A 19,780-nucleotide genomic window follows, 5' to 3' on the forward strand; every position below is an offset into this window, starting at 1 on the left:
GCTTTGGCCCAGTCCTGGCCATTGTGGCCATTTGGGGAGTGAACCAGATAAAAAATCTTTTGCTCTCTCTTCCTCTCTCTCTCTCTGTCTCTCTGTAACTCTGCTTTTCAAATAAACAAATAAATGTTTTTTTTTTTTTTTAATTTGACAGATAGAGTTATAGACAGTGAGAGAGAGAGACAGAGAGAAAGGTTCTTCCTTCCATTGATTCACTCCCCAAATGGTTGCCATGGCCAGGGCTGCACCAGTCTGAAGCCAGGAGCCAGGTGCAGGGGCCCAAGCACCTGACCCATCTTCCACTGCCCTCCCCGGGCCACAGCAGAGAGCTGGACTGGAAGAGGAGCAACCAGGACTAGAACCCGGTGCCCATATGGGATGCCGGCGCCGCAGGCGGAGGATTAACCAAGTGAGCCATGGCGCCGGTCCACAAATAAATATTTTTTAAATATAAGAGAAGCAGAGAACCTAATTTTAGTTATTTTATGACTTATTTCCCCTAATTTCTTTATAATATCATAAACATTTATAACTGCAATTATCAGGAAACTATGTGGTTAAGTGATTCCTTTTTTAATAACCTCTTTTCTGTTGATAGCTGGTTTGAATAGAAGAATCCATTATACATAGACCTTAGTTAAAACTTTTTCATTTTTGTTTGCAACTATTGTATTTTACTGTTCATTATTTATAATCATTATTTCATTTCGTTATGTGAGTTTCAGATAATTATAAGGGAGTATAGCTAAGGGCATTCTATAAGAAAATATTCAGCATTAGTAAAAGCTAGTCCGAAAGTGCTTTGAAGGGTGAAAGGTAACTCAGAAAGCAAAAGACACTAAACTGTTCTGCTTGAACTGACCGCACAATGAATGGCAAGCTGGTACAGTGCAGAAGCGGAAATCCATTCAGGTAACCAAAACAAAACAAACAAGACAAAAAAACAGACACCAGCTGTAACCCCCCCAGCCGCAGATGGAAGAAAGAAACATTACAGAAGAAGCATCTTTACTTCTCCATACTGTAGTTTTTGTGAATGACCATGGTAATGTCTCTAGTATGGGAGCACATTAAGAAGAAAAGACAAGATCGGCACCGTGACCACACCACAAGCCTCAGGAAAGGCATTGTCAGTTTATTGTTGAAGGCACATTGTTTAACATTTCACCGAGGAAAATATCCATTGGTATTTCAGGGGCACAGTTGCATCTCCGAAGCTTCCTCTGCTTACAGTTGTCTCATAAATTCTATGGTAATCAACCCAATCCTCAATAAGGTGATATGTCTGTGGGTGTCTAATTTAAGTAATCAACATGTAGAACCTTCATAGAGGTTTTTTTAAAGTTAGAAAGAAATTATGCTCTCTGGATTTGACATTAGCATGTTTTCATATTAGTGAGTAAAATTGTGTTTAAGAAAATTATAAGTGATTTCATCTAAATAAATAAAATTTTAAGAAGATAAGTGGTTAAGGTTTACAGTACAAATTAAGTTCCCTATAACATAATTAATATTTTTTGTATATCATTACCAAACAGATTAAAACAAGCTCATGAACATTTGCATTTGGAAGAGCATCGCTTTAACCCCATGTATGCAGAATGAAGTCTTTGGTGTGTTAGAGGTGCACCGTGTGTGCTTGTTCGGAGGAAAGCTCTGTTTCTCTACAGGCAGGTTTACAACACAGTGGCAGCATCGCCGCCAGCTGCTCCAAGGTGTCCCACCAGGGAGCTTTCATCTCTCCCTGGTGAGATCAGACTGAGCTGGTAGTTGAAATTCCATTGCCCATTCAGTCTCCTGAGGCTTCAAAGGAGGGAGCCAGTTCTGATGGTGGGTGCTGGCTGAGTGACAGACTCGTGTCCACGAGTGGTCATACTGAGTCTGCCTGCAGTTCACATTATAAACTCCAGTGGGTGACACTCAGGCAGGTGCACGTGGATTGGGTTTCGACTGAGAACTGATGATAGTCTGTGAGTGAGAGCGTGTTCCTAGTCCCCCGAGTTTATCAAAAGCCACCGATTATTTCTTTGGTGGTCTACCTTGTGCAGCAGCTAGCATTCCTATTTTGTTGTCTTTTTAAAGAGCGACATCTTGTTATTTGTAAAGAGGAAAAAAAAATCTTGCGTGATATTTAAGAAGTTTAACATAGATGGCTAAGTGATACCACGTTTCTTCTGTAGATGTTTGATCAGATGAGTAAGTAAAAATTCTCTCGTTTATGTTTTAACAGTCTTACTTATAAACGTATTTATGTGACTTAACTAGGTGAAATATATGTTTAGATATGACTCTGCACACTTAGAGATAGTTACCCAAGAGAAGGAAAATTGTAAATTTTGAGACATAAGGAAATTGCAGTTTAATAAAGGATAATACATGGCTGACTTTGTTATCATAATGCTTCTTTGCTGTTGCTGAACAAACAACATTTTATGAATTAGTACGTTTTACCTGGAGATGTTGCAGACCACAGAGAAGCATAATTAAATATTAAATATTGAGTCAACAACTTTCCTTTTACAGGGAATAGCCTAAGAAGAGGATTTTGTTCTACACTTTTCTAACAGTTTATGTTAAAACTTTTTAAACTTCAAATTGATTTTAAGTGGGAAGAGAGAGAAGGTAGGAAGGAGAGAGAGAGAGAGAGAGAGTCAACAGTCTAAATTGTACTAAATATATACATATATATAATTTTTACATACTCTTACTAATCAGTGATCAAAAGGTTGAATGACTTGTTTTATTTTTGCACTTCAAGTATGTATATGCATTTTATATACTGATGATGCTTTTAATCTTGTAAGAACCACATCCAGCAATGAATCACATTCTTTGAGTGAATAATTCAGTCCTTGACGCCAACCTCTGAGGGGGAATATTGTGGTCATGCTGTCTGAACAGTGTGGTAGCTATGGCTACCTATATAATTCTTCGCAATGAAAAAAAAAAGTGACAATGACATTAAATTTAATCAGGTTCCCCTTTCCTGTGGTTCCCACTGGGATGAGCCACTAGTGTCTTGCCTTAAATATTCAAAGGCCTTCCTGAGTAGTTTGCATGTGTTCATATAGTGGCACAGTGTCCTGCTACTACAGAACAATGGATCTGTCATGTAATTCTCCTGCAAGTGGATGTGAGTCTAACATGACTAAGTATAGGGCTTAAGAGCTGTTTTTCCCCCAGTGACCATCTTTACTTAAGTTTTAACAAACAGCAGTGAGGGAATGTATGCCGATATTGAAGTGTAATAAACCCGATTATCAGAGTTGGGAACTCAGATGTGGTAAAGAATTGTGATTGGGAAATAATAATAAAGCTGCCTAGCATTTTTAATCACACTTTATCTGAAACAAAGGGCACAGCCCAGAATATTGTGTGGCTGAAAACATTTGAGAAACATACTTAAATGTTCAGGGACCATCCTCTGTGTTTCTTCCTGTGTCCTTCTGCAGAAACTCATGTGGGTATCACCTGCTTTTAAGTCATTGTGGAAAAATTATAAGAAAGATTTTATGTCCATTGTGCATACCTGCAGAGAAGCTATTTTTTGGCATTCACAGGATGAAAAAAAAAAGGATGTTCCCTATATTTATCTGTGATATGATATATTTGTGCCATTTGTTTAAAATCTTGCTGATGGCTCAGAATTTTAATATTTGGAGACTGGATGAAGGGAAGTGCAAATGAGCATCTTTCTTCTATCTTTCCTTTTCAGGTGGTCAAAACAAAACAAGTAAACAAAATTTGCAAAACATATTCATTATTTCTAGGAAAGAACTGCACTTCGAAAGTCCTTTAAAATTCCAGGTGACACTTTCTGCTATCAAAATAGAGTAAGTTTGTCTTGGGTTACATTTAATGTCTTTAGTATTTGATATAAAAAAACTAATCCTGACAGTGTTTGAGTAGCATTAATTAACATGTTTACAATTGTAAATCTAAGAGTAATAGCCATAATGTAAGATGAAGTTCACATTTATTTCAGAATTTTAAAGAAGATTACACAGGATTACCTGCTAACTTTGTTCTATAAATAAACTAGAAGGGGATGTAGAATCTGTGGTAAATACTGAGCATTTCTTTGTTGGTCTTTTACTATTTTGTCTCCTTTATTGGATCTTAACTTCTATTGAAATTTTAGGGATCTTTGTCTCATAGATGTGCAAGTTTAACTCCTATTAGTTTCAATTTCATTGCGTAAATATTGTTAGTTTATTGCATAACAGAAAGGAGGATTGAACCCTTTATAACTTTAATTCTCTGGAAAGGTGTTTGAAGAGGGACAACTTAAAATTTTTTCTAATGTCAAGATCATAGTCAAAGGACTGAGCCTATCATAAACGTATCAGAAAATTCTTTCTGTAGTGACATATCATTGACCTCAAAGTCATGGAGAAGTTCAAGGTCAACCAGTGAGACACTCACAGTGGTCAGCTATTTTTGACTGACTGACACTTGTTTTTTAACTTTTGAAAACGTGATTTCATGTTTATCAAACTCTGACATAAAGCATTGTGTGCAATATAGAAATAGGGACCCTATGCTCTGGCTTTCTAATATAAATTTGACAGACAATATATTGGCATCCTCTTTAGGACAGATCAGTGTCAAGGGGGCAGGAGGTCAAGAATGAACAGTCTTACTGAATAGGTTTCAGGCAGAGAAGACAGGTTCCACAGGAAGAATGCCTCTCCAGATCGTCCATCTGTAGACCTAAGACATTGCAACTCAACCCTCTCTACTCTTCTATTGTTTGGCGACAGGGAGATAAAACAAATCAGTAACCTATGCACGTGTGATGAAGACGACGTGAAATCATTGTTCAGTTTACAGTGGAAAGGAGTCTAGAGAGAGTTATGTGTGGGTACCAGGAGTTAACTTAGAACAAAAAGAGTAGTAGGTAAAATTTCTCTTTATGACTTTCTATGCCTCAGGATTTATCTTTTTCTCTCCTTTATGATAAACTCTTCCTAAATGTTTATTGCATTTTGTGTGTGAAGTGGTAGCTGATAAATGTCTAGCATCTGATCAATTCTAGAAAGTCTGAAAGTGCCTTGAAATCTATCACTTTAGCCTTCTTAAATGGACGTAAATGGATGTTCCCTCTTTAATTTGTGCTTTTCCTATTCAAGCCTTGTTCTGACTATAGGAACCAAAGTTTTAAGAAACCATGAAAATTTATCTCATTTTTTGACAGTGAGATTATTTGTATGAAGTCCTTGACTCCAGAGGGGTTGAACAATAAGAATTTGGGATGCTATTTCAGGAATTTACTGGTCTTTGCATTAGGCTTAGTGATTTTTGGTACTTTTTATTCTTTAAAGAAGTCACATTAAAAATTCTTTATATGTAACAACAATCTTTTGAAAAAGATCTTCTTAAAAATATGTGTTCCTTGGAGGAAAAATAATCAAAGGCATCAGGTTTTTTTAAAAATGCTTATTCTCATTATATAGACATTTCCATTAAGGACATTTAGACCATCATCATTATTTTTCAATTATAAATTGTGTAGTGATTAATGCCTTGTATTTGAATATCTTTTGTTGTTAAACCTTTTGAAATTAAGCTACAGACATTATGATATTTTATTTTTAAAAAAAATTTATTTACTTGAAAGGCAATGTTACAGAGAGGCAGAGGCAGAGGCAGAGAGAGAGAGAGAGAGAGAGAGAGAGAGATCTTCCATGTGTTGGATTACTACCCAAATGGATGCAACGTCCAGGACTGGGCCCATCTGAAGCTAGGAGCCAGGAGCTTCTTCTCTATCTCCCACGTGGCTACAGGGACCCAAGGACTTGGGCCGTCCTTCACTGCTTTCCTAGGCACATTAGCAGGGAGCTGGATCAGAAGTGGAGCAGCCAGGACTTGAACCAGCACCCATATGGGATGCCAGCACTGCAAGTGGCAGTTTTACCAGCTATGCCATAGCACCAGCCCCATGATATTTTATCTTAACTATCTTAGCATGTGTCTTGTAAAAACAAGGACACTTTCCAAAAAAATGTCTGCTATTTTCCCAAGAGTTTAACATTGCAGTTTCTAAAATATATCCTGTAATCAAATTTCAGTTGCCCCACAAATACCCTTTTACAGCTGTATGGTTTTCCTTCCTTTCCTCCTTCTTCCCTCCTCTCCTTCTTTTTCTCTTTTCCTTCCATCCTTCTCTGCTTTTCAATACAGACCCAATCAAGGAATGACATTGTTTATAGTTATATTAAGAGTATTCTTTAAGGTAGAATTTTCCTGCTTCCACTGGTGTTTGTTTAACCATGCTCTTTGCATTTTTGGAGAGTTCAAGTCAATTGTTTTTTCCTTCCTTCTTTCTCTTTCTCCCTTTCTCAGATTTCTTTTCTTTATTTTAAAGGTAGAGTTATATATAGACAAACACACATGCACACACACACCGAGAGAGAGAGAGAGAGAGGGAGAGAGAGAGAGAGAGAGAGAGAGAGAGAGAGGAGATATCTCTTATCTGCTGGTTCACTCCTCAAATGTTCACAACAAACAGGGCTGGGCCAGGCTGAAGCCAGGAGCCTGGAAATCCATCTGGGTCTCCCATGTGGGTGGCAGGAGTCCCAGTTCTTGGGCCATGTTCCCCTGCCTTCCCAGGTGCATTAACAGAGACCTGAATTGGAAACTGAGTAGCCGAGACTCCAGCTAGCACCGCAGTATGCAGAGCTGACATCTCAAGCAGCAGCTAGCAACACTAGATCCGATGCTTATAGTTCTTTTAACTCTAGTTTTACAGCATCCATTCAAAAGTATAAAATCATTTTTAAAAAGTTTAGAGAAAGTTCTTAAGCTTTATTTTAAAAATTATACAAATACACTATTATTGTCAAAGATTGGAGCACTATAGAACATAGCACAAAACAGTTAAAATTTTGGTTTATATTTGCCAAATCCACTTATAGTGTCTTATGTATGTGCGTATATGTGTATGTATGATCAGTATGTGTATATGTTAAGAGATGCATATGCATATGCATACATATATTTGCAAGTAGACATATATAGCTATTTCTCTAATTTATATGCACTATTTGGCATCTAGCTTCTTTGAAATTAATGCATTGTTATGCGCAGGTAATTACTACTTTTAAGGGTATTGTTTTTGGTATAATTGTGTGTACCATTGTTTATTTACTTGTTCCCTTCAACATTAAATGACTGTTTAGTTTCTCGGCTGCTTTAACTAAATGGGGTTGCTTAAAACAAAGAAGTTGATTGTGTCATAGTCTGGCTGCTAGGTTTGTAATCACAGTGTCCAACAGGATCTGCTTTCTCTCTGATGGCTCTAGAGAAGAATCTGTCTTAACTCCCAATGTCTGTGGTTTACCAGCAGTCCTTATTTTCCTTGGCTTAGGGATGCCTGCCTCCAGTCATGTGACCATCTTCTGTGTGCCTTCACGCTATCTTTCTTCTCTCTGTGGCTATGTTTACAAGGTATTCTCTTGTCTAAGAAGAGCACCAGCTATATTGGATTAGTGGTCCATCCTACTTGAATATGACCTCATCTTAAGGACTCTGCAATGTGTCTATTTACAAGTAAGATCACATTCTGAGGTGCAAGGGGACCTAGTAGAGAACCTACTAGAGGACACAATTCAGCCCCCCACAGTGAGTTTCTCATTTTTTTTGCACAATGAAAATATTGGTGTGTACATTCTTCTGAAGGATGATCTTCAGATAGAGTCTCAGAAGAAGAATTGTTGGGTCAAATGGTAGATATCTTAATAATTGTGTGATGCTTTACTAAATTGTTTTCCCAAAAGAATTCATTTATTTACCATCATTCCAATACTGCACATGAGAGCTTAATTCCTCACATTTCTATGAATATTTAACATTTTTTTAAATTACCATTTTGCTGGATAAAACATTATTTAACAAAGAGGCAAATAGAATAGTTTTCTTTTTGGCCATAAAATAGGTTTGTTTGTTTCCCAAGCATTCAAAATAAATTCTTGCCATTTCTCTCTGTACTCCTCTCCCCAAAGGGACAGAAAAACCATCCCTTGTGATCTCTCAATGGGAGACAACCTCAATCCTTGCTATTTGTCCTTTCATCTTTCTGCTGGGCTCTGTTCCAATACCAAGCTCTATTGCTTTTCTCAACTAAATACGCACACACGTGTGTGCACATACACACACATACAAACAAACATGAAAAAACTTCCTAGACACATCAGCGGATACGAATAGGTTTGAGGGTGGAGGCTGAACAATGCTATTTACTGAATAGTTCTGGCGTCTTAGGATTGCAAGAAGGCCCATTATCTATTCTCTGCTTTTCTGGTGAAGCTTTCAAAGACTCTCATGAAAGTGTCTTTCACAGTCCAAGAATACATCCTCTGAGTTTGGGACTGCTGGGGGCTGGTGTTGGGGTGCATGGGTGCTGTGGCATTTTGTCCAGGGACAGCAACTCTCCTGTGTGATTTCCCGTCTCTGGTTGGTTTTCATGCCACCTGCACCTGCGCTCCATATCTAGAGCTCCAGATACAATGCATGGGGGAAGAATAAAGGGAGACTCTCACATCTCAGTTACCCACATTAACCCCCACACCTCTCTCTACCAGGAGATAAATTCCTTCTGTTGTAGAGGTAATACATCTCTGGCTTCATCTGGGTGGCTCTGCCTCTACAAAACTCACAACCAGGTAGCTAAGATGTGTGTATGGCGGGGGTGGGAGGAGATCCCCGGTTGCTGGGTGAATTGTCTGGTTCCCATGCTGGGAATTTGTTTCCAGAAGGGTGAGGTTAAAGCCTTGCATTCTGTCTCAGAAATTCCTTTTTTTCCTCTTGCTATGCTACCCACACACACTGAGCTAGGAAATGGAGAGAGGACTTCTTCACCAGTTGGCCCTCTGGCTTGAATCATTCCAGTCTGCCACCTTGATTGATTTTGCTTACCTTGGGACCTGTGTTTTATATACTGGCAGTGACCCTGTCCATCCTCAGTGTTCTTCTTGCAACAAGGGGAATTGCCTTCCAGACTGTCTCAGCACTGGCTGCCCGGTGACTATAATTTCTCCCTTAGACGGTTTATCCAAATATTCATACTCCCCATCCACTCCAAAGAGATGTCTGTGTTTACCTTGTACATTTAAACAATGGAGACAAAAGCCAGTAGAATCATTCATTGTTGTGTTACAGGTTTGTTTCGGAAATATTAAGCCTGGTTCCTGAATGTTCCCTCAGTTCTTTCAGTAGGGTTTATTTTTGACTATTAGCTTACAAAAAAAGGAAATCAATTGGTATAGTAGCTCAAGGGGCTTACTGCATGTAATGGTGTTCAAATATACTGTAATGAAAAAAGCCCCTGCAGGAATCATATCAAGTGTTGTGGGTTGAATTGTATCCTTTGAAAAGTTATACTGAGTGCCTAACACCCAATACCTGTGAAATAGGGTCTTTGCAGATGCAACCAAGTTAAGATGATGCCATATTGGATTAATTCAGAAAAATGGTGTACTTAGAGAACAGAGACACAGGGAGGTGAATGTCATGTGAAAATACAGATGTAGACACATAGATGCATGGTAGGAACTCAAGTATTTGAGTCATCATCTGTGGCTTTAGGTGCATTAGCAGGGACTGGATGGGAAGCAGAGTAGATGGGACTCCAACCTGCACTCTGATGTGGGATGTGGGTGCCCCAAGCAGTGGCTTAAATTTAATAAAACGGCATATTGGGGCTGGTGCTGTGACACCGAAAGCTAACTGCCATCTGCAGTGCTGCCCTCCTATATGGGCTCTGGTACAAGTCCAGGCTGCTCCACCTCCCATCCTGCTCTCTGAGAAGGCAGTGGAAGATGGACCAAGTGCTTGTCTCCTGCATGCACATAGGAGACCCAGAAGAAGCTCCTGGCTCCTGGTTTTGGACTGGCCCAGCCTCGGCTATTGTGGCCATTTAGGGAGTGAACTAGTGAATAGACAATCTCTCTCTCTCTCTCTCTCTCTCTCTCTCTCTCTCCTTCTCTCTCTCTTTGTATCTCTGCCTTTCAAATAAATAAATATATCTTAAAATAAAATAAGGCAGGCACAAATGCCTTTCTCATTGCATATGTCGTTATTGTTTATTCCAGTCATCTGCCTCCTTCCAGAAAAAGCCCTTATAAAAATAATAAGTCTTAAAGTAAGTTTATTCTTTCTCCGAAGTCATACATCTCAAAGAAATGAAATAGTCATCTTATGGCAAAGCCGGTCATTTCCATTGCCCTCATATGGGAAAAGTATCTCATAAATCATAGACAGTTTATATCAGCCTGGAAGCAGGACCCTTGAGAAGGACATTTTAGAAAGTACAGCAACTTTCATGTGTTGTGATTTGGTCTCTTGGTGTGAGGCAAGTAGTTTTTTTTTTTTTTCCTTATTGTGGGCTTGGCCTCCACCTGTGGCACTGGCATTCCATGTGGGCGCCAGTTTGTGTCATGGCTACTCTTCTTTTTCTTTTTTTTTCTTCTTTAAAGATTTAAGGGATGCTGGCACCTCAGGCCAGGGCATTAACCAGCTGTGCCAGAGCTCTGGCCCCTGCTCCTCTTCTGATCCAGCTCCCTGCCCATGGCCTGGGAAAGCAGAGTGACAGACTGCTGTGGGCACATGTCATCTACATGTAGAGCCTCTGACATTATCAAATAAACATCTAAATATATCTCACTTATTTATCCTTAAGAAAATGAAATAAAAATATTTACAGCTTGAATATCTTTTTTTAAAACTTGATCTGCCATTTGAAAGGCCATAAGGAAAGAGCTGGATCAGAAGAAGAGCAGGAACCAGTGCCCATCTGGGAACCAGTGCTACAGGCAGTGGCTCAGTCTACTACACCACTACGTCACAGCACTGGTCCCCCTAGAGAATAAAAACACTTGTTATATACAGAGGAACAACATATGAATGACAATAGACTGATCTTCAAAAGCAGTTGAAGTAAGAAAACAATGAGACAACCTCTTTGAGGTAATTGGAAAAAATGATAATTCTATACCTAGAAAAAATCTTTTGAAAATGAAAGTTATTTTTCCAGAGGAATAAAATCTGAAAGAATTCATTATCAGTACATTATCACAGTAGTAGGAAAAATTTAAAAAAAGTTGTTTATGAAGAAGAAAAATGATAGTAGATAGAAATGTGGACCTACACAATGGAATGAAGGCCACAGGAAATGCCAGTTGCATAGGTAACTACATAAGACTTCCTTAAATTTCTGAGCATTTCAAAGGAGATAATTGACTAAGCAAAAAAATAATATGGTGGTTATAGCAAATACAGCAAAAAGGCCAGGGAGGGAGAAATGGAAGTATACCTTTGTAAGTTTCTGATGCTGTATGTGAAGTGGCATTAATATTGCTTGAAGGTAGAATGTGGTAAATTCGAGGTGAATATCACTCATATAAGCCCTTATGCCTCTACTAAAATAACATGACAAAGATAATAAGCTCACAAAATCAAAAATGAAATCAGAAAGTAAGTAATTCAAAAGAAATAAGAGAAAGAGAAAAACAGAGTCAAGACCAGATGGGAAATAAAGAAAACAAATATCAAGTTGGATTTGAACCCCTCTCCTGGTGTGCTTTGCACAGGATTTGGCTCTCAAACTCATGAAGATATTTCAACTCTAAAGTTATAAGTGAGTAACATGAAGAAGATGAAAACTTATCCAATTATGGGGATTAGAGATGGCGCCTGGGAGGAGGCCTTTAGGTCACTGGGGGTATATCCTTGGAAGGTTATTCTCACGAGTATGTTGGTTATAAAAGCCCCAGTGGGACCCAGCCCTCCCTCTGCGCCCTCCCCACCCCCGTTTCTCTCTTTCCTGGCTCATGATATATTTTGTCTTCTGTACCACTCTCATCAGAGGCCAAAGCAATGGGGCTACCTGATTTTAGACTTGAACCTTTATAATTGTCAGCCAAATAAACCTTTCTTTCCTTCATAAATAACTTGTCTTAAGCATTTCATTATAGTAATGAAAAGCTAACTAAAACACTCAACAATAGTAGCATTAAATATAGGTAGTATAAAGTAATACAGAGCATTATAAAGGTGCAGGCACTTGACATAGATATCCTGTCTTTTCATTAAAAACAGAACTCCTGAGCTTTACCTGTGTTCACAATTGCCAAAGAGAGACCACACTTCCTAGCCACCATTGCATGTCATAACAGTATGACTAAGACCTGACCAAAGATCCAGGAACCTAACTGCTGTGTACCTCTAGGAGGATGTGCCCTTAGAAGGCGCGATTGTATGCACTCTTTACCTTTTCCATAGGCTGGGATGTATGACAGCTGGAGCAGCCAACTTGGATCATCCTGTAACTGGATAAAGAAGCCATGTATCAGGAACTCAAGAAACTCAACAACAAAACAAATAATCCAGTTAAGAAATGGGCTAAGGATATGAATATGCATTTTTCAAAGGATGAAATACAAATGGCTAACAGACATAAAAAATGCTCAAAATTACTACCCATCAGAAAAATGCCAAAAAAAAAAAAAAAAAAAACCCACAGTGAGGTTTCACCTCACCCTGGTGAGACTGGCTATCACTCAAATATCAAAAAATAAAAAAATTCTGGTGAGCATGTGGGAGAAAAGGTCCCCTAATCCACTGTTGGTGGGAATGTAAACTAGCACAAGTATTATGGAAGAGCATAAGGAGATTCCTCAGAAATCTGAAGATCCATCTACCATATGACCCAACCATTCCACTCCTGGGAATTTTCCTAAAGGAAATGAAATCAGTGTATGAAAGAGTTATCTGGACCCTCATGTTCATAGCAGCTCAACTCACAACAGCTTAGATATGGAATCAACACAGATGTCTGTTAGCTGATGACTGGATAAAGAAGTTGTGGTATATATACAAGTGACAGAATACTACTCAGCCACAAAAAATAAATAATAAAATCCTGTCTTTCACAAAAAATGAATGCAGTTGGAGATCATTGTGCTTAGTGAAATAAGCCAGTCTCCAAAACAAATACCGTGTTTTCCTTGATTTGTGGGAACTAATAGTATACATATACTAAAGTAACGTATATGAACAAAATTGTTATTTTGCGATTTTTTTTTTTTTTTTTTTTGACAGGCAGAGTGGACAGTGAGAGAGAGAAACAGAGAGAAAGGTCTTCCTTTGCCGTTGGTTCACCCTCCAATGGCCGCCACGGCCGGCGCGCTGCGGCCAGCGCACCGCGCTGATCCGATGGCAGGAGCCAGGAGCCAGGTGCTTTTCCTGGTCTCCCATGCGGGTGCAGGGCCCAAGCACCTGGGCCATCCTCCACTGCACTCCCTGACCACAGCAGAGGGCTGGCCTGGAAGAGGGGCAACCGGGACAGAATCCGGCGCCCCGACCGGGACTAGAACCCGGTGTGCCGGCGCCGCTAGGCGGAGGATTAGCCTGGTGAGCTGCGGCGCCGGCCTGTTATTTTGCGATTTGATTATTGTTTATAGCCTTTGTGCTGTTGAGGAACAGTTTTTCTACTTACTACCTGTTGAATTTTTTATCTAGTGGAAGGCTAAGCTTGTGATTATGAAGTAAATTCAAAGTATGTCATTGTTAAAATGAAAAGGAGTGAGGAGGTCAGAGCAAGGGAGGGAGGGAGGATCGAGTGGGAAGTCCGGGTCGGGGCGCCGGATTCTGTCCTGGTTGCTCCTCTTCCAGTTCAGTTCTCTGCTGTGGCCCGGGAGGGCAGTGGAGGATGGCCTGGGTCCTTGGGCCCTGCACCTGCCTGGGAGACCAGGAGAAGCACTTGGCTCCTAGCTTCCGATCAGCACAGTGCGCCGGCCACAGTGCGGCAGCTGCAGCGGCCATTGGAGGGTGAACCAACAGTAAAGGAAGACCTTTTTCTCTGTCTCTCTCTCTCACTGTCCACTCTGCCTGTCAAAAAAAAAAAAAAAAAAAAACCAAAACTGTATTTGTGAAATTTGTTCCCTTTATTTAAATAAGATTTTTTAAAAGAAACCATATACCAAGGATATCAGAGCCACCCTATAAACCTTTGATTTTACACCTTTGAGCTGTTTCAAGAAAGAATAATACATATCTTTTTGAGCTGCTTTTCTTAATTTAGATCCCTTCCGAAACACATCCTGAGACAAATACTGGCATGCAGTTGATTGATTTGGGAAGTCACCCTAGGAAGCACAGGCAAGGGAGAGAAGGCAATAAATAACAAATTGATGTGTGGGTGACTACTATGATCACATCCCACTGTAGCCCTTCCAAGAGTCTCACCTTAAAGTTACCCAGAAGTCCTGGATTCTGGGACATTTGTCTACAGACTCCTATAGCCATTGGATGGGGGTTTCTTTTCCCAAGGGTATTTACTCTGCAGGGCGGTCAGCATTCCAGACACTCTTCATCATGTGCAATTACAGTGGTACTGTGTGCTCAGTGGTATGGGCTGGCATGTTTGGTACCTGCACAATGCAACATCATTACCCATTTTCTCAATTAAAAGTAGCTCAGTTGTCATAATGAGAACCTTTCTAATAAAAAAAAAAAGTTGTAATTGTTTAAGTTTTGCTCCATTTCAAAAAATATGTACAGAATCAAGAATACTGATTTAGGGGACAAGACTAAGCATTTTATAATAATTATTTTTAGCCATAGGTCTGATTAGTTGATAGCAACAACTTTGCAAAATCTGTGGCTAGTGTTGTGGCACAATGGGTTAAGTTGCAGTTTGCAATGCTGGCATCCCATATTGCAGCACTGCTTCCAGTCCCAGTTACTTCACCTCTGATGCAGCTTCCTGCTAATGTGCCTGGGAAGGCAAAAGAAGATGGCCCAAGTGCCTGGGCCTGTGGCACCCATCTGGGAGACCCAGAGGAAACTCCTGGCTCAAGGCTTCCACTGGACCCAGCCCCAGCTATTGCAGGCATTTGGGGGATGATCCAGAAGATGAAAGATTCTCTTTCTCTCTCTCTCTCTCTTTCCATTCTCACTCTCTCCTTCTCTGTCACTCTACCTTCCAAAAAAAAAGTAAATAATAAAATTCTGTTGTGAAAACATTGACTTGTAGTATTCATAATTTTAATAATGAATGACTCTAACATTTGACTAAGATTTTCAAGGTCTAGGCGATCATTCCTTCCATTATTTATCGTGGACATTCTGGCATTATGAGTTCCCTAATTGAACAACAAATCCTCTGCTCTGATGTGTTACATTGCAAATTCCCAGGCATCATACCTTAAATATTTTTTGCTTCTAAATGTAAAATCTGTCTCATGTTGGGGTAAAAGTTATGTGCCCAGTATGTGGCCTTTGACTTCTCATTTAATGGCACAGTAGGTGTAAATTAATATATCACAGCACAGCTTTCTTGAGAGCTTTAACTAGACTGTGCCTACAGCTGGTTTGCAGTAGAGAAAAGTCTCTTCGGAAAGAGCAACCGCTTTGCTCTGGTTTTCAAAATGTAAAGCTTTCCTTTTTGCATGTCACGTAGGTTTCACTGCTTCTACGCTGTAGAGCTTTCAAGAGAAATGTGGGAGAAGTTCAAGAATTTCAGGTAAGAAATTATTTAGTTTTTCATTACTAAGGCTTGAAAAAATATATTTTAGGAGATATTAATATAAAAACTGATAAATATCTCAAAGTCATTTTGGGGGACATGTAGATATGCTAATTTTTTAAAAAAATTTTATTTAGAAAAATAATGTGCAAATCATTGAATATCACTAAAATTAATGAACACTTTCTTATTTTTTGAAAATATTTCATTAAGGACTACGTTTGGATTTATCATCCAAAGTAGTTTTAACACACCACCTAAGATTCTGGAAGTTACTTTACACAATTATTCCATCCATTACAATGGAGGGGACAAATCCCAGAACTACCAGACTCCATGGCTAATGCCCAAACTAAACCTTAATACCTAAGCATCCTACCTGAAATGTATAATTTTTAAGGATTATCTATACTATTAAGGCAAACACTTGCAAGGGCAAGAATAAAGTAGAAGAAGACATGATCGAAGTTTTCTAGTGTGATGGCTAACTGGGTGAAATGTGCTTATTTTCAGGTGATATGCTTTACCGTCATAGAGCACTCTCAAGATAAGGTTGTATGAAATGAGGTACTTCTTTGCGCTATTCCTGAAAGTGTCAGTTGCTCTAAATCTAGGTTCAGTAAGTCAGTACTCTCTCTCACACTTAGAATACACATGCCTTTGGCCCAGCAATTTTATTGCTACAGCTTTATCCTACTTAAGCTAATAAATGAAGACATATGTACATGAATACTCATTTCAGCAGCTTATAATGTAGAAGTGGGAAGTAAGAATATACATCAATAAAGAAATGTTAAATTACAGTACAATCATGCATGCATTAATATGTAACTGTTACAAAAAATGAAGTTTTGATCTATAGGCCAACATGAAAGATTCTACAATCTGTGTTTTTAAGGAAGAAAAGATAAGGCAGAACAGCAAGCTCATTGTGTTTCTACATGCAGAAAGTAAATATTGTGTGCCTGTGTATTTGTATTCTGTACATGCCCCCAAAATTTTGTCATGAGACCCAAGAAATTACTAATCTTACTTTCAGAGAGTGACACTAGTGTTGCAAGTTGAGAGAAATATTATTTAAAAAATCAAATGCATATTTTTTAATAATTACATTATAAATAAAATTGGGTTATTTTTACAGACTACCAACTTAGTAATAAAAAGAATATGGAGAAGGCTAGAGACAGGATCATTATATACTAATATTATTCAAAGGAACTACTGTAGAGGAATGACTTAGGTAAATTGATAATTTTCTATTCTTTCTAAGTTTATGTCTTTTATTTGGCTTGATGTGATTATTTACTTCCTTTTCTTTTTTTCAAAGACAGTAATTATTTGTCCTGATCTTTCCATTATACAATAATATTATTTTACTAAAAAAAAAACTACCCAAATTTAGCAGGAACAATTTAGTAGGATTCCTTCATGCCAAATTGTTATAAAACAATAAGTGATTAAAATGAAAAAAAGAGCCAAAGGCAAAATTCTTTTCTGGCAAATTTTCCACTTTAAATGCTGGGAGATGCAAGGGGGAGGGGAGTGAGTTCAGGATTTGTTGGCAGCTGCCTGGGTGGGGAGCTGGGGCTTGCCTCTCTCCTTACTGCCCTTAGTCTCTGCAGAGGGAGCCGAGCTGTGATGTAAATAAGCTTTCTCGGATGGCTCCGGGCCAGGAGGACTCCTGCCCTGTCACCCAAGTCACCTGTGTCTTTTGAGAACTGCTTTTCCTTCAGAAAGAGAGGCTGATTTATTTTATGCAATTTTTATTGGAGAAACATTTCTAAATACTTCCAGGGTAACTTAAGTTTGGGAAAGTGTTGAAAAGCATACAGAAGCAAATATCAGTCCTTCTGTTCATCAGTCATTCATAGTCCTACTTTCCAGAGAGAGTTGCTAATCTAATATTGCCATCCTGCGTTTCAGTCTATCTAAAAGACAGAACTGTGTTGCCTGTATCATCTTCTAGCTTTTTGTATAAATTATCATATGTATATCCTCTTATTGTTAAGGAATTTCCTAACATAATTTATTGTTCATGGATGGTTAAGATTCCACTCTGAATTTATCACAACTTGCATAAACATTCATCTAAACTTAGATGTTCAAGTCAAGTCCACTTAAAACAATTTAGCCATTATGAAGAATGCCACTACTTTCTTTCCTTAATAATTCTTATTTGTAGTTCTCATTTTCATTTTATTTATTTTCTTAATCGTTTTTAATTTTGAAAAAAAAAAAAAAAAACTTTAATTCCAGGATAGCTAGGGTTCAAGTACATGGGTATTTAAAAGGATCTGACTGGGGCAGGGGTTTGGCACAGCCATCGGGACACTGCTTGGGGTACTTTCATGCCACATCGGAGCCCTTGAGTTCAAGCCCTAGCCCTGCTTCCGATGCAGCTTCCTGCTGATGAGTCCCCTGGAAGACAGCAGGTGAGGACTCAGATACTTTAGTTCCCTGCCACCCATGTGGGAGACCCAAATTCAGTTTCTGGCTCTTGGCTTCTGCCTGACCCAACCCTGGCTCTTGCAGGCATTTGGGGAGTGACCCAGCAGATGTAAACTTCTGCTCTCTTTCTCTCTCTTCCTCTGTCTTTCAAATAAATAAAATAAAAAATTTAAATACGATATGAACACACACACGGGATATTTATGTTGGTGGTCCTCAACTAAGAGTACTTTTGCTCACAGCATCACCTGAAGACATTTTTGCTTGTCATGACTAGGGGAGTGCTAGCTACTGCTGTCACCTACTGTGTAGGAGTCAGCCGTGGCTACTCATCCTGCAGTCACAAAACGGCTTCCCACAGGAAAGGAATTTAGCAGTTGCCTTGAGTTTGAGAAGCTCTGTGGCATCCTTGTGTGTGTGTGTGTGCGTGCGCGTGTGTATCAGAAATATGAATAGCCTTTCCTCTTCTAACTAAAAATTCACTCATGACACAAATATATTAATTCACCAAGAGAATTAAATGGTAATGTTTTTGTTATAGTCATTAAGTAGAGATAGAAGGAGAGAGGAAGGGAATATTATGATATTAGAATTGTATCTATGAACTATATTGAATCTGATAAAAACCAACTGAAAATATTTTAAAAATGCAAATCTATTCAACCATCACAAAAATCTATAAGCAAAAAATGTTATGTTTCAATTTAACAGTGATCTTTATTTTTTAAAAAAGATTTATTTATTTATTTGAAAGGCAGAATTACAGCTCAGCTCCCACCATTGCAGCCATTTGGGGAGTGAACCAGCAGATGGAAGACCTCTCTCTGTGTCTCTCCCTCTCTCTCTAACTCGGTCTTTCAAATAAATAAAAATAAATTGTTAAAAAAATAAATAAGTGAAAAATTAAAAATGCTATTCCATTATATGTAAGCATCATAGCTTATTTAAGCAGTTCTGTAACAGTAGATAATTTAAGTAGCACTAAATTTCATAAATCATAACAAAAAAATGAACCTTTTATGTCCGCTTCTTTATATGTATCAGATTCTTTCCTTGGCCATGAATGCCTCACAGTAAAATCGCTTGATCATTGCACTGAGGATTTTGAGCACCTTTGATTCATGTGTCCAGCTACTTCATCATAACATAGGTTCTTTGTAAGACTCAAAAAACTTTAAAAATATTTATTTATTCAAAAGGCAGAGTGACAGAGAGAGTGAGAAACACACACACACACACACACACACAATCTTCCATCCCCTGATTCACTCCCCTAATGCCCTTAACAGCCAAATTTGGACCAGGCCTAAGAAGAAGATATGACCTCCATCCTGGTCTTCTGTACTGGTGGTAGGGGCCTAAATTCACAGACCTTCTTTTACTGCCTTCTCAGGCCATTAGCTAGAAAATGGATGATAGGTGACGGATTGGTGGGGACTGAAATGGGCACTCTGATATGGGATTCCTGTGTTGCAAGCAGCAGCTTTAACCTGCTGTGTCATAACACTGTCCCCCAAATTTTACAATAATTTAATCTGAAATTCTATACCCAAACATAATGGATTTTTGAAAAGGTTTATTAGAAAGAGTTACAGAGAAACAGAGAAACAGAGATCCTCCATCTGCTGGTTCATTACCCAGTTAGGCCAGGCAGACGCCAGGAGCCAGGAGCTTCATCTGGGTCTCCCACATGGGTACCAGGGCCTAAGTACTTGGGCCATCTTCTACTGCTTTTCCCAGGCCATTAGCAGGGAGCTGGATCACAAGTGGAGCATCTGGGACATGAACCAGTGCCTCTATGGGATGCTG

The 19,780-nt window shown here is 38.9% G+C and overlaps 1 long non-coding RNA gene across 2 annotated transcripts in view; it reads left to right on the top strand.

Annotated features, from left to right (window-relative positions):
* The window catches only part of LOC127483162 (uncharacterized), a 114,571-nt gene that overhangs the window by 11,086 nt on the left and 83,705 nt on the right, over positions 1–19,780 (top strand). For both annotated transcript variants that reach the window (XR_007909160.2, XR_011378344.1), the window contains exons 4-6: positions 3,713–3,830; positions 15,458–15,520; positions 16,037–16,090. This is a non-coding gene — a long non-coding RNA (uncharacterized lncRNA). The remainder of the gene's footprint in view (positions 1–3,712; positions 3,831–15,457; positions 15,521–16,036; positions 16,091–19,780) is intronic.

Source organism: Oryctolagus cuniculus, chromosome 8 (assembly GCF_964237555.1).
Source record: "Oryctolagus cuniculus chromosome 8, mOryCun1.1, whole genome shotgun sequence".
NCBI lineage: Eukaryota > Metazoa > Chordata > Mammalia > Lagomorpha > Leporidae > Oryctolagus > Oryctolagus cuniculus.